We start from the raw sequence: 16,091 nt of genomic DNA on the forward strand, positions 1-16,091 counted from the left end.
CCATTATGTCTATGGAGAGTGCCCACAAAGATAGCTAAGTAAACGTGTGTGTGTGTGTGTGATGAAGGGTTACATGTGTTTGTGTGTGTTTTAAAACTCTCCGCCTGCAGGCACTGATTTCAGCTCTGTGTGTGTGTGTGTGGGGTGTGTCCAGTCTGAGGTGAGACAGTGACTCAACACACACAGACGAAGGTGCCACACCTGAACATGGTTGCCAGATCACCATGACGACACATAATGCAACACCCATAGGCCCATAGACGTTCATAAATATTCATAAACTCATATATGGTAATGGGAAACCAGCGAGATCTGTGAACCGGACGGATGATTTATTGCTCAGTGTGAAGAAACACAGTTGTGAAGATGATGAAGGGAGGGTGAAGATGTGACAGGGTTCGACTGACGAACTGAGGAAGTGACCAATAAATCTGGGACTAATGTTTAATCAACACTAATGTCTAACACTTATGTTAATATTAGGGAAGAATACTGGACACTCGGAAGATCAAAAATGTCACTTTATTGTCTTATTTATTTTGTCACTGATTATCTTATTGTCATATGGATTAGCAATCATTTGGTAATGTGTGTATATACTGTATGTATATTTGTTTTGTTGATATAGCAGGTTTATTGTATTTGTTCTGTCTATAGTCTGTGGAGTATTCAAGTGTTTTGTAATGGCAATCTGAGCCATTTTTCGTTCTTCGCCATTTCCACAAGGGTGTAGCACACAGGATTTGACGTGTAAATCCATAACTTGTCTTGTAAAACTTTACTTTTTCTTTGTCAAGTTACGTTTTAAGAGAAATCAAACACAAAAAAATATATACTTATTCACGTTCCAAAAACATGAATTCAATCCTTTTCATGGTCTAAAGACTGTCTAGCACCAACCCTTCCTAAGTTCTTACTCTTCTTCAAATTATTACTCGTACCTACAGTAGAACGTAAAACTAGTCAAAATCTCACAATATAATACAAATAACACAAAATATGCATTTATCAAAAAACATAATCACTAAAGGAGTAGTTTCAAATGAAAATTAGCCTATGATTTACTCGGCCTCAAGTCATCCTAGGTGTATATGACATTCTTCTTTCAGACGAATACAATAATAAATGTCCTGGCTCTTCCAAGCTTTATAATGGCAGTGAATTGCCACCAACAGATTGAAGCTCAAAAGCGTGCATCCATCCATTATAAAAGTGCATCTCTCCATCATAAAAGTGCATCCATCCATCATAAAAGTGCATCCATCCATCATAAAAGTGCATCCATCCATCATAAAAGTGCATCCGTCCATCATAAAAGTGCATCCATCCATCATAAAAGTGCATCTGTCCATCATAAAAGTGCATCTATCCATCATAAAGGTGCATCTATCCATCATAAAGGTGCATCCATCCATCATAAAAGTGCATCTCTCCATCATAAAAGTGCATCTGTCCATCATAAAAGTGCATCTGTCCATCATAAAAGTGCATCTATCCATCATAAAGGTGCATCCATCCATCATAAAAGTGCATCTCTCCATCATAAAAGTGCATCTGTCCATCATTAAAGTGCATCTGTCCATCATAAAAGTGCATCTCTCCATCATAAAAGTGCATCTGTCCATCATAAAAGTGCATCTCTCCATCATAAAAGTGCATCCATCCATCATAAAAGTGCATCCGTCCATCATAAAAGTGCATCCATCCATCATAAAAGTGCATCCATCCATCATAAAAGTGCATCCATCCATCATAAAAGTGCATCTGTCCATCATAAAAGTGCATCTATCCATCATAAAGGTGCATCCATCCATCCATCCATCATAAAAGTGCATCAATCCATCATAAAAGTGCATCTCTCCATCATAAAAGTGCATCTGTCCATCATTAAAGTGCATCTGTCCATCATAAAAGTGCATTTATCCATCATAAAAGTGCATCTGTCCATCATAAAAGTGCATCTCTCCATCATAAAAGTGCATCTCTCCATCATAAAAGTGCATTTATCCATCATAAAAGTGCATCTGTCCATCATAAAAGTGCATCTCTCCATCATAAAAGTGCATCTGTCCATCATAAAAGTGCATCTCTCCATCATAAAAGTGCATTTATCCATCATAAAAGTGCATCTGTCCATCATAAAAGTGCATCTCTCCATCATAAAAGTGCATCTGTCCATCATAAAAGTACATCTCTCCATCATAAAAGTACATCTCTCCATCATAAAAGTGCATCTGTCCATCATAAAAGTGCATCTCTCCATCATAAAAGTGCATCTGTCCATCATAAAAGTGCATTTATCATCATAAAAGTGCATCTGTCCATCATAAAAGTGCATCTCTCCATCATAAAAGTGCATCTGTCCATCATAAAAGGGCATCTCTCCATCATAAAAGTGCATTTATCCATCATAAAAGTGCATCTGTCCATCATAAAAGTGCATCTCTCCATCATAAAAGTGCATCTGTCCATCATAAAAGTACATCTCTCCATCATAAAAGTACATCTCTCCATCATAAAAGTGCATCTGTCCATCATAAAAGTGCATCTCTCCATCATAAAAGTGCATCTGTCCATCATAAAAGTGCATTTATCATCATAAAAGTGCATTTATCATCATAAAAGTGCATCTGTCCATCATAAAAGTGCATCTCTCCATCATATAAGTGCATCTGTCCATCATAAAAGTGCATCTCTCCATCATAAAAGTGCATCTGTCCATCATAAAAGTGCATTTATCATCATAAAAGTGCATTTATCATCATAAAAGTGCATCTGTCCATCATAAAAGTGCATCTCTCCATCATAAAAGTGCATCTGTCCATCATAAAAGTGCATCTATCCATCATAAAAGTGCATTTATCATCATAAAAGTGCATCCATCATAAAAGTGCATCTATCCATCATAAGAGTGCATCTCTCCATCATAAAAGTGCATCTGTCCATCATAAAAGTGCATCTGTCCATCATAAAAGTGCATCTCTCCATCATAAAAGTGCATCTATCCATCATAAAAGTGCATCCATCCATCATAAAAATGCATCTCCATCATAAAAGTGCATTTATCATCATAAAAGTGCATCTCTCCATCATAAAAGTGCATCTGTCCATCATAAAAGTGCATCTCTCCATCATAAAAGTGCATCTGTCCATCATAAAAGTACATCTATCCATCATAAAAGTGCATCTGTCCATCATAAAAGTGCATCTGTCCATCATAAAAGTGCATCCATCCATCATAAAAGTGCATCTGTCCGTCATAAAAGTGCATCTCTCCATCATAAAAGTGCATCTCTCCATCATAAAAGTGCATCTGTCCATCATAAAAGTGCATCTATCCATCATAAAAGTGCATCTGTCCATCATAAAAGTGCATCTGTCCATCATAAAAGTGCCTCTATCCATCATAAAAGTGCCTCTATCCATCATAAAAGTGCATCTGTCCATCATAAAAGTGCATTTATCATCATAAAAGTGCATCTCTCCATCATAAAAGTGCATCTGTCCATCATAAAAGTGCATCTCTCCATCATAAAAGTGCATCTGTCCATCATAAAAGTGCATCTATCCATCATAAAAGTGCATCTGTCCATCATAAAAGTGCATCTGTCCATCATAAAAGTGCCTCTATCCATCATAAAAGTGCATCTGTCCATCATAAAAGTGCATCTTTCCATCATAAAAGTGCCTCTATCCATCATAAAAGTGCATCTGTCCGTCATAAAAGTGCATCTGTCCATCATAAAAGTGCATCTGTCCATCATAAAAGTGCATCTATCCATCATAAAAGTGCATCTATCCATCATAAAAGTGCATCCATCCATCATAAAAATGCATCTCCATCATAAAAGTGCATCTCTCCATCATAAAAGTGCATCTGTCCATCATAAAAGCGCATCTATCCATCATAAAAGTGCATCTGTCCATCATAAAAGTGCATCTGTCCATCATAAAAGTGCCTCTATCAATCATAAAAGTGCATCTGTCCATCATAAAAGTGCCTCTATCAATCATAAAAGTGCATCTGTCCATCATAAAAGTGCCTCTATCAATCATAAAAGTGCATCTGTCCATCATAAAAGTGAATCTTTCCATCATAAAAGTGCATCTGTCCATCATAAAAGTGCATCTGTCCGTCATAAAAGTGCATTTATCATCATAAAAGTGCATCTTTCCATCATAAGAGTGCATCTGTCCATCATAAGAGTGCATCTGTCCATCATAAAAGTGCATCTGTCCATCATAAAAGTGCTTCTGTCCATCATAAAAGTGCATTTATCATCATAAAAGTGCTTCTGTCCATCATAAAAGTGCATTTATCATCATAAAAGTGCTTCTGTCCATCATAAAAGTGCATTTATCATCATAAAATTGCATCTGTCCATCATAAAAGTGCATCTCTCCATCATAAAAGTGCTTCTGTCCATCATAAAAGTGCATTTATCATCATAAAATTGCATCTGTCCATCATAAAAGTGCATCTCTCCATCATAAAAGTGCTTCTGTCCATGATAAAATGAACATACAGATTCGACTAAAGTCTAAAGCGCAATTTATGCGAGTAATGCGACGCACTGCTGGGGCCGGTTTCACAAAGATAGACTTTTACTATGGCTTAGATATAGTAGATAGTCAGACTTCAGATAGTCTGTTGTGTGTCTGTGTGTGTATATGTTCTGAATGAGTGTGTGTGTGTATGTTCTGAATGAGTGTGTGTGTATGTTCTGAATGAGTGTGTGTGTGTGTGTGTGTGTGTGAGAGAGAGAGAGAGAGAGAGAGAGAGAGAGTGTGTGTGTGTGTGTGTGTGTGTGTGAGAGAGAGAGAGAGAGAGAGAGAGAGAGAGAGAGAGAGAGAGAGAGAGAGAGAGAGACAAACTTACTCGCCTTACTGACAACAAATACACATTTACACTTGGGGGAACAATTCTTAATCATGTCACCTGTTATAATTATTTGGGTCTGACAATCTCAGCTTCTGGAAAGTTTGACACTGCAATGAAAGATCTGACTGATAAAGCACGTAGGGCTTATTATAGTATAAGAAAACCCCTGTTCAAATTTAACCCACCCATTAAACTGTGGCTGAAAATCTTTGACAGCATCATCAAACCCATCCTCCTCTACGGCTGTGAAATCTGGGGCCCCAAATTTAAACTAAATTACGATTCCTTGGACGAAACCCCTGTGGAAACTTTCCACCTCGAGTTCTGCAAGAACATCCTGGGAACTCACAGAAACGCTCCGAGTCTGGGTTGCCGGGCAGAATTAGGCAGATTCCCTCTCCTATCTGAGATCCAGAAGAGAGCCTGGTTCCATCTATCAGACGCGCAGACAGACAGTTCCCATCACTGCGCTCTCAGACACAGGGCAGGACACCCTGAGAGCGACCCCATGACACATTTAGTGGAAAAACACCAACTTAACTCAACAACTCAGTTCAGACACGCAAAAGTAAAAGAAATAGGGAACATAACCAAAGAAGAATACATACAAGATTGGCAGATAAAGGTCACAGAAGTAAATAAATTAAAATACTTCCACAAAATAAAGTCTGATTATAAATTGGCCCCATACCTGACCGAGATCAGTAACTATGGTCAGAGAAAGCTCCTGACGAGGTATCGCATCAGTGACCACAGTCTGTGTGTGGAGACGGGCCGACACAAGCCGAGCTGGAGAGCCAGAGAGCTCAGACTGTGTTCACACTGCACTGATGGAGTCGTAGAGGACGAGCTGCACTTCCTCACCCAGTGCAGCAAGTACAAACACATCAGAGACACTTATTTCACACAAATAGCTCAGATTTTACCCCAGTTCCAACAAGCGAGCCTCACAGACAAACTGTCTTATATTCTGGGAGAGAAAGAAGAGTGTGTTCTCCTGGCAGCGCAGTGTGTGTCTTCCTGCCATCATATGAGGGACAAGGGCTGAACCCTCTTTTACCTTAAACTGCTCTCTGGACTTATTTTTGTTACCATATATATATATCTTTTTTCATGTTATTTTTTTTTTCATTGTGATATATTTATGCATAATATGGAAATGTTTTTTTTTTTCACTTTTATCTACCTGTACGTGTTTGCTGTATGTTTGTATATGTCTATTGCTTTGGCAATATTGTGCTATTTTACACAGTCATGCCAATAAAGCTCATTTGAATTGAATTTAATTGAATTGAGAGAGAGATATGTGAGTGTGAGAGAGAGAGTGTGAGTGTGTGTGAGAGAGAGAGAGAGATGGAAATAATTCGTCTATTGTGTGAATATGGATTGGTTCACTGGTTGAATGTATGGATTAATGACAAACACATTGGTTTATAATACATTGGTATAACCAGACATATACTGGTTAATATACATCGGTCTGATCAAGTGTCAGAGGTGGAAGTAACGAATTACAACTACTCACGTTACTGTAATTAAGTCGTTTTTTTGGGTACTTGTACTTTTTTGAGTATATTTTTAAATCTGTAATTTTACTTGTACTCAAGTAGGCTACATATTAAACTAAGTAATCTACTTCGCTACTTGTAAAATCACATTTCGTTACTGAGTACAATTTGAATTGATATTCAAATATTTTAATGGCATTTCGGTAGCCAATAAAAATATTCGATCGTAAACGGACCAATAAAACGTCTCGGGTTACGTATGTAACCCTCGTTCCCTGAGTAGGGAACGAGACGCTGCATCGATACTCGATACTTTGGGGAATGCCCTCGGCATGACGCGTCTGAAGTCTACTATACAACTATTCCAATCTTGATTGGTGCAACGTCATTACGTCACGCGTGACGTCGCATGTGACGGTGATCCGGAAGCTATAAAACGGTCACAGGAACCAGGAAGTGTTAGCTTCTAATTGGTCAAAGCAAGTCGTTCTCAGGGCGCGAAAAGTATGGCCGAGTGATGCAGCGTCTCGTTCCCTACTCAGGGAACGAGGGTTACATACGTAACCCGAGACGTTCCCTTTCGTAAAGGGAACTCCCGCTGCATCGATACTCGATACTTTGGGGAACGAATACCCACGCCGCCATACTGAGAGAAAAAACGCCCTGGTACAAAACATCTGGTACATCTCACGGACGATAGAATAAGTAGAGTACAGATCCAAACTAGCTTGTCATAAGATTTGGTGTAGAAAAGAGGAGGTCTGGAACTAGAGGCTCGACTGACCTCCTGGATGGGAGCCCCATACAAATAGAAAGCATTGGAAAAGAGGTGAAGGCAAAAGCGCACCTTATACTTCAGATAAGTCTATTGGTTTATAGATAGCCAGCTGCTCTCTTAATAATAAAGGGAAATAGCTCCTAACCTTGACCTCGCTAGATGGACTAACTCCTTTCAGCCTGAGGCCTATATAGAACCCTCCAAGGCTATGACCTTGACCATCCGACACATGCGATGGAGGATAAAATACCTTGAAGAATCATAATTATTACCTACCGGCACCTTAGTACCGGAGCAACAATGATGCAGAGTGGCTCCTCCAGTAATAAGTGAGAGGGGGCAGCATCACCACTCTTACAGGGAGTAAGATAAACAGGAAACCGACTCATTAGATTCTTCTATATATATTCATATATACTCATATATATAATATATGCATCCACAGGACATGATGGGTGCCAGGGATACCCCATCAGCCTGATGCCAATAAGCTGGACGAAAGGATTTATCCTCCAATCTACAGGAACATGGAGTTTGGGTGGGAATGTCCCTACATATACACCCCTAGAGGCTTGCGGAGGGCACTAAGGCCGCCACAGAGGCCCTAAGCATGAACGGGAGATCCCGTTAGAGAGTAGGATGGAACACCAGAACTGAAGCCAGTGGGCAGTAATAACACTGGGTTCGATGCCCTCCCTAACCTAAATGTTTAGTTCCTAGTAGAATGAGGTTCTAGAATGGCTGTCCTAACCACCTCAGTGGAAAGGCAACCTGATTATGGATGGGACCCCCTCAGGGGCCAGACCCATAGTCTCCATAACTCTGGTCTGGGATGAAATATCGTACCATCAGCCTGGGACAGAAGATCTCTCCTAACAGGAATTTTCCATGGAGGACTCTCAAGGAGACTATTAAGGTCCGAAAACCAAATTCGGGCCGGCCAGTACGGAGCTACAAGGAGTAGTCTCACTCCGTACCTCCTGACCCTTTCTAGAACCCCAGGGAGCAGAGCGATCGGGGGAAAAGCATACAGAAGTGACCTCGGCCACCTCTGTACCATGGCATCCAAACCCAAAGGAGCTGGATGTGAGAGAGAGTACCAGAGTGGGCAATGAGAGTTTTCATGAGAAGCGAACAGGTCAACCTCCGCCCGGCCAAACTTTCTCCATATAAGCTCAACCACTTCAGGGTGGAGCCGCCATTCCCCGGGCCTCAGCCCCTGCCTCGACAGGATGTCTGCTCCCATATTTTCAACCCCAGGAATATAAATGGATCTCACAGAGAGAAATTTGCCCTGGGACCAAAGAAGGATTTGATGCGCCAGTCTACAAAGAGGGCGAGATCTCAAACCTCCTTGGCGGTTGATATACGAGACCACCGACATATTGTCTGTCCTAACGAGAACATGATGGCCTCTGAGGTATACAAGGAAGTGCCTCAAGGCAAAGAATACAGCCAACATCTCCAAACAATTAATATGCAAAGAGAGATGATGGTCCTTCCAAGCACCTCGGGTGTAACGGCCCTCCATAACCGCACCCCAGCCCGTGAGGGACGCATCCGTGGTAAGAGTCCTTCTCTCACATGGTGCTCCCAAAACCGGACCTTGAGACAGGAACCCAGGTTTCTTCCACATGACCAGAGAACGAAGACATCTGTGCGTAACTCTGATCATGCGAAAAGGGTTTCCCAGAGGAGAAAACCCCTTGTTCCTGAGCCACCACTGCAGGGCCCTCATATGAAGCAGACCAAAGGGAATTACCGTGGAAGCTGCAGCCATAAGACCCAAAATTCTCTGAAAATGTTTTACAGTGATAGCCTGGCCTAACCTGATACTCTTCATTGTGTTTAAAATGGTTTCAATACGAGCGGGAGACAACTGTGCCCACATCGTGACTGAGTCCCACTCTACTCCCAGGAACGTAGTCCTCTGAAGAGGAGTCAATGAACTCATCTTTACATTGAGTCTCAGCCCCAAGCACCTCAAATGGTTCAAAACAACATCTCGATGTTGAATTGCCAGTTCTTCCGACTGAGCTAAAATAAGCCAGTCATCTATATAATTCAGGATACGAATCCCCTGAAGTCTCAAAGGAGCAAGGGAAGCATCCATACATTTAGTGAAGGTGCGAGGGGATAAGGCTAGGCCGAACGGAAGAACTCTGTATTGATAAGCTTTACCCCCAAAAGCAAATCTAAGAAACTTCCTATGATGTGGGATGATGGAAACATGAAAATACGCATCCTTAAGATCTATCGTAACAAACCAGTCCTCAGATCTGATTTGTTGAACGATCATAGGTATAGTTAACATTTTGAATTTAAATCTCCTCAAAGATTTATTCAATACCCTAAGATCTATAATGGGACGCAACCCACCATCCTTTTTTGGAACTATGAAGTACCGGCTGTAGAACCCGGAATCCCTCTGCTCTAAGGGCACATATTCTATAGCCTCCTTAGCTAAGAGAGTCTGAACTTCATCTTCCATCACCTGAGCCTGATCAGGAGATACCAATGTGTGAATGACGCCACTAAACTTAGGTGGTCTAAACTGGAACTGGATTCTGTATCCCTTCTCGACTGTATTCAGGACCCACTGAGATATATTTTGAAGACCTTTCCAGGTGTCTAAATAATCTACTAAGGGAATCAGTCTCTCAGGACTGACCTCAGGTGCTATATTCACATCTGTATTTCTTTCCTTATTTTTGTATTTATTTTTATTATCGGTGACCTGAAGCAGTTTTCTGGCAGGAGCTAACCGAATCATTTTTTCTACAGGCCTCGTGAGAGGTAGCGAATGTTTTAGCCCACTAGATGTTATAAAAATATTCTGTGTGATACATTCGCTGGAACTCGATGCGTCCCGAGGCGCACTCGGCGGCGGGAAGCAACATCGATTTCCTGAGGGCTCCGCGGAGCGAAGTTTTAAAAAGCCCACGCGGAGGGGGATGCCCTCAGAGGCCTGGGTGTCCCATCATGGCCTCTTAGCCGAGGCCTTCTTCGCCTGAATAACAGTCCTCAGATCTGTTTTCGGCTTAGAAGACCTCGACTGAGGGTGTTGCTTCTGCCTCCAGGCCCCTTGGGGGGGAGCACGAGAAGCAACACTCTCCTTCTGCCTCAGCAGGTGTGAGGAGCTGGCGGCGGCCTCGTGGGACTGCCCCCTGGCAGCAGACCCACGAGACCTGGAACGACGGTGGGGGATAAGCTCTTTGAATGCGGCTGACTGTCGTTTCGCCTCCTGAAACCTCTCGACGACCTGGTTGACTCCGTCGCCGAAAAGGCCAGAAGGCGAAACCGGGGCATCGAGGAGACAAGCCCTGTCCTTGTCCCCGATGCCCGACAGGTTCAGCCACAGGTGTCTCTCCGTAGCTACCAATGCTGCCATGGAGCGGCCGATGGCGCGGGCCGTCTCCTTAGTAGCACGGAGAGACAAGTCAACCACTCGACGCATCTCCCTGATGTCGTCGAAGGCGACCTCCCCGCTGTCGTCCACCTCTTTAAGGAGGTCGGCCTGGTATGCCTGCAACAGCCCCATCGTATGCAGACAACTACCAGCCCGACCTGCCGCCATATATGCCTTTCCCACCAAGGCCGATGTTGTACGGCAGGGCTTGGTGGGAAGCGTCGGAGCCCGCAGGGATGATGCAGCGTCAGGGGAGAGGTGCGACGCAAACGACTCTTCAACCCTGGGCATCATCCCATAGCCCTCCTCCCTAGCACCCAATATATCAGAATATAAATGAACATTGGGGCCAGATATACGTGAGGAGAAGGGCTTATTCCACGATCTCGACACCTCAGTGTGGAGATCGGGAAAAAATGGCAGGCTCCGACGTAGAGGCTGTGACCGAGGCTGCAGGAAGCGCTCATCGAGTTTGCTTTTTACTGTCGCTTCCTGCACCTCAGATGGCCAGTCAATTTTTAATTTATCAACTGCTCTGGTCACAACCTCTAGCAGCTCCTCAAATGCGGGGGAATGGATTGATGTTTGATTTTCACATTCCCCCGCGTCGATGCTCATACTCTCCAATTCCTCAGAACCAGAGAGTTCGAGCATCGGTCCCGCTACCGGGGCGGAAGAAGCCGCAGCGCGGGCTTCCGCACCCTGAGCGGAACTACGGGAACTAGCTTCAGAATGCTGAGAAAGGGCCGAAGCCGTCTCAGCATTATCCACTAGATCCCGCTGCGATCCCCATGAATGCAGACGCCGCGCTGCCTCAACAGACGCGGGACCTGATCCACGAGGATCGCGGGGCTGGCCGGACTCATTGAACATAGCTCGCCGGGAGCGGAGCGTTCTCAGGGGCATGATTTCACAGTTAGCACAGGCTGTGCATGCTCCACTCCCAAACAAACTACACACAGCGAATGTGTGTCACCCTCGGCGAGAAAACGTGGGCAAGGGGACGCACATTGTCTGAACTGTTTTTTCTCGGCCATACTCATACCACTTTCAATAAACTCTTTCCAATATAACGTGACAAACAACACCAAATAAGACAGACAAGTTGTACATAGAGCGCTTGCTGAAGACCAGAAGCTAACACTTCCTGGTTCCTGTGACCGTTTTATAGCTTCCGGATCACCGTCACATGCGACGTCACGCGTGACGTAATGACGTTGCACCAATCAAGATTGGAATAGTTGTATAGTAGACTTCAGACGCGTCATGCAGAGGGCATTCCCCAAAGTATCGAGTATCGATGCAGCGGGAGTTCCCTTTACGAAAGGGAACCCCTGATATTTGGACTGAATTAAAGCCGCCGCAGTCGCAGCAGGTTTTGAAGAGCTGATCATGAAGGAGGCGAGGAGCTCAGAGTGATTAATGGCTGGACTGAAAGTTTGGAACAACAAACTACATAGTAGTATTGTCAAAATATCTATATTTTGATACATATCAATACTGAAATATCTGTCAATACTCATTTTGGCCTATACATCAATACGATACCAGCTGCGCGTTCTCATTCTCTCATCTCAACGACAGCGAGTTTGACACACCCGCCTCCTCTCAGCGCGGGATTGCAGGTAGGCCTATTACGCATAATTTTATTAATACCTGCAAGTTTCTATGGCATATTTGAATGGCAAATGTCACGAACAATATTATAACGCGAGGGCACATTCATGTAGGCTAATCGCAGAAAACTGGACGCGGGCTCTCAAATGTAGGTTACGAATGAACTGGACTCGGATATTGAGTGTGCGCTCTCGGACTGTGTGTCATATCATGTGCAATCGCGAATCTCTCCAAGTGGTTCTCACTGCAGTCTCAAATGACGTCCAGCTCCATTCTCTCCATGCTCTTGAATTAAACGCTGTCAAAAGTTATGAAAAATCTAGTCTTTTTGCAAATTAAATTCAGTTTGAATTGAAATCAAGCTTCCTTGTGCTGTGCGTGAGCTATAGAGAGCCTAAGTCCCGCCCCTCCGCTTCCGGCTCATGGGACCTTATTTCGGAAAAAAATTGTATGGAAGTCAATGGCGAGAGATAACTTATCTTTTTATTCCGTCTGAACTGTGCCCTGAACTACACATATGATGTTTGACTATTTAAAAGGTAATTATGAAAGTCAAGAAAGTCGCAGTTTGTCATAAAACAGAAGAGTAACGTTTAGTTTTATGTGAAAATCGCTCAATGAACTACATCTCGTCTCGCACTATGTACGTCACAAGATCCGTTGCTCGTATGTGTGTATTCTGGCTCAAAACACTCAGGCATGACGGCGTAACGTTACGATTATAACGTAAGACTATAGATAAAAAGACAGACGTTAGCTTCAGTAAAGTTAGCTTCAGTCATTGAGAGAAAAGTTATGACGTCGCATGTGCGCCTTCTGGGTTTGTAGTCTTTGTAATTACGTATTTTCACAGTCTTATACCTCAGCAGTTTTACATCAAGCTGCGACTTTCTTGACTTTAAAATGTATCTTTTAAATTGACAAACATCATATGTGTAAATCAGGGCACAATTCAAACGAGATCAAAATATTTGTTGTCTCTCGCCATTGACTACCATACAATATTTTTCCGAAATAAGGTCCCATGGTGGTCGACCGGAAGGGGAGGGACTTAGGCTCTCTATTGCAACAGTTCACGTTACCCTATTGTAAAGACAAATACACTGAGTGAGTAAATATTAGATTATTGTAATGGTTATTGATCAATGTTTAAATATGTAAACAAAAGCCTAAATTAAAATCTCACCTTATAAAGTGGACGTGTCTCTTCAGAAGACTTGAATTAAACTTTTCCATTCAAATAGATTACTGTTACAATGAGTGTTGTGGTTTTCAATGCTTGAAAATAATGATTGCCTTGACAAAATGGATGGACAAAAATGTAGATATTAAAATATTTAGTATGTAGTAGTTTTCCCGATGGTATTAAAAATTATAGGCTAGGCCTGAATATTGACATATTTCAAGGTGTCATATTGAAGTTAGAAATTCCAATATCCACTAATTAATGTCCTTCGACAATAAGGTAAAAATGTGTTAAAAGTAGCTATTTTCTACATAAATCTATGATTTGGTTGTATATTTTTATTGGTAATGCATTAACTATCGCCAGCTAAAAAGTAATTAGTAGCTAGTACTCAGAGTAGTTTTTGAGAAGAGTAATTTGTACTTTTACTTAATTACTTTTTTGACACCAGTACTTTTACTTGTAATTGAGTATTATTTCAGCAATGTAACGGTACTTGTACTTGAGTACAAATTTTCAGTACTCTTTCCACCTCTGTCAAGTGTATATGGGTTTGCTCCTTTATACACTGGTTTGTTCAAGTAAACATTGGGCTCCTCAAATATGCATTGGTTTTCCCAACTATATATTGGTTTCTTCAGTTATACATTGGTTTGTATATATATTGTTTTCTTCAGGTATATTTTGGTTAGATACATTGGTTGGCTTGGGTATACATCGGTTTCCTCAACTATATATTGGTTTGTATACATCGGTTCCCTTTCGAGGGAACTCGAACTGCGTCGAATGACACTTTGGGGGAACGCCCCTCAGCGTAGCGCCTCTGAAGTATGAATGAAACTAAACCAATCCTGATTGGTGTTGCGTCATGACGTAACGTGTGACGGCATATGCGGAAGCTACAAAAGGACGCCGGCACACAACAGAGATAGCTTTCTGTTCTTCAGCAAAGCACTCTCTGTCTGAACTTGTATGTCTTATTTGGTGTTGTTTGTCTCAAAGTCACAAGCACATATATTTTATGGCGAGCAGCAGTTACACGAGATGTGTGCATCCCTGCCCACGCTACATTACGGGTGGGGACGCACGTAAAGCCCGCTCGCCGGCTCCTTCCGCACAAGAGGAGAGCCCGATGCTGCAGCTGTCTGCTTCTGAGGAAGTAGACGTGCTCAGCATCGAAGGCGGGGATTTTGGGGATGACTCGCCACCCCATGTCCCTGCATATGAGGAGCTGGTGGAGGTTGTCTCTCGTGCAGTGGCCCGTCTTAATATCAGTTGGCCACATGAGAGGCAGGAAACGCTTATTAAAAGCAAGTTGGACGAGCGTTTCCTGCAGCACAGAGAGCAACCTCATCATCGGGGTTTGCCGTTCTTTCCCGATTTACACAACGAGTGGAACAAGCCACACTCATCTCGCGTGTCCAACCCCCGTTTAAATTATAGTAATATTTTGGGGGGGGCGAGAGAACGGTTATGGGATGATGCCTCGGGTGGAACAGCCGCTTGCCACCTATTTAGCCCCCGAGTCTGCATCATCCCTGAAAACCCCGGTGCTGCCCACTAAACCATGTCATGAAACATCATCGTTAGTGGGCAGGGCTTATATGGCTGCGGGTCGGGCTGGTGCTAGTCTGCATACAATGGCAGTACTACAAGCATACCAGGCCGACCTTCTTAAGGATATTGATGAGGGTCCAACTCCGGAAGATATTGCGGAGTTGAGGAAGGCTGCAGATTTGTCTCTCCGAGTCACCAAGGAGACGGCCCGTGCTATCGGCCGTTCCATGGCGGCAATGGTGGTCTCGGAGAGGCACCTATGGTTAAATCTGTCGGGCATCAAGGAGAAGGACAGGGCTTTCCTCCTTGATGCCCCGATTTCGCCTTCTGGCCTGTTCGGCGACTCAGTCAACATCGTCGTCGACAGGTTTCAGGACGCGAAGAAACAATCTGCAGCCTTCAGGCAATATCTCCAGCGAACGCGCCCTGCACTGTCCGCCCCACAGGCTTGCGGCAAGGCAGCACTCGCGTCCGCACATCGAAAATCGTTTTCGGTCAAACCCTGCCGGAGATCCGCTTCAGGGGACCAAGAACGAATCCCGATTAATACCCGAAGCCAGCCTCGAGAGGCTATTTCTCCTTGGGCTCTGCGCACCATTCAAAAGGGGTACAGACTACAGTTCAGTTCCCGCCCACCAAAGTTCAACGGGGTGGTCTGGACTGTAGTTGACCCAGAGCAGAGTCGAGGATTGGAACAAGAAATAAACTCTCTGCTGGTAAAGGAGGCTATAGAACGTATTCCTCCTCCAGACAGGGAGTCCGGGTTTTACAGCCGCTACTTCATAGTTCCCAAGAAGGATGGGGGGTTTCGTCCGATAATAGATTTCAGGCACTTGAATCGATCTCTGAGGAGATTCAGCTTCAAGATGCTCAGTATTCCCATTATCGTGAACCAAATTCAATCCGAGGATTGGTTTGTCACGATAGATCTGAAGGACGCATACTTCCACATTTCCATCCTTCCATCTCACAGGAAGTTCCTGAGGTTCGCTTTCGGGGTGCGAAGCATACCAATATTGGGTTCTTCCATTCGGCCTAGCTCTCTCCCCTCACACATTTACAAAATGTATGGACGCAGCTCTAATACCGCTGAGGCTTCAGGGTATCAGGATCCTCAATTATATCGACGATTGGCGATTGATATCGAGATGTCG

This window comes from Scardinius erythrophthalmus (genome assembly GCF_964197995.2).
Source record: "Scardinius erythrophthalmus genome assembly, chromosome: 14".
NCBI classification, from domain to species: domain Eukaryota; kingdom Metazoa; phylum Chordata; class Actinopteri; order Cypriniformes; family Leuciscidae; genus Scardinius; species Scardinius erythrophthalmus.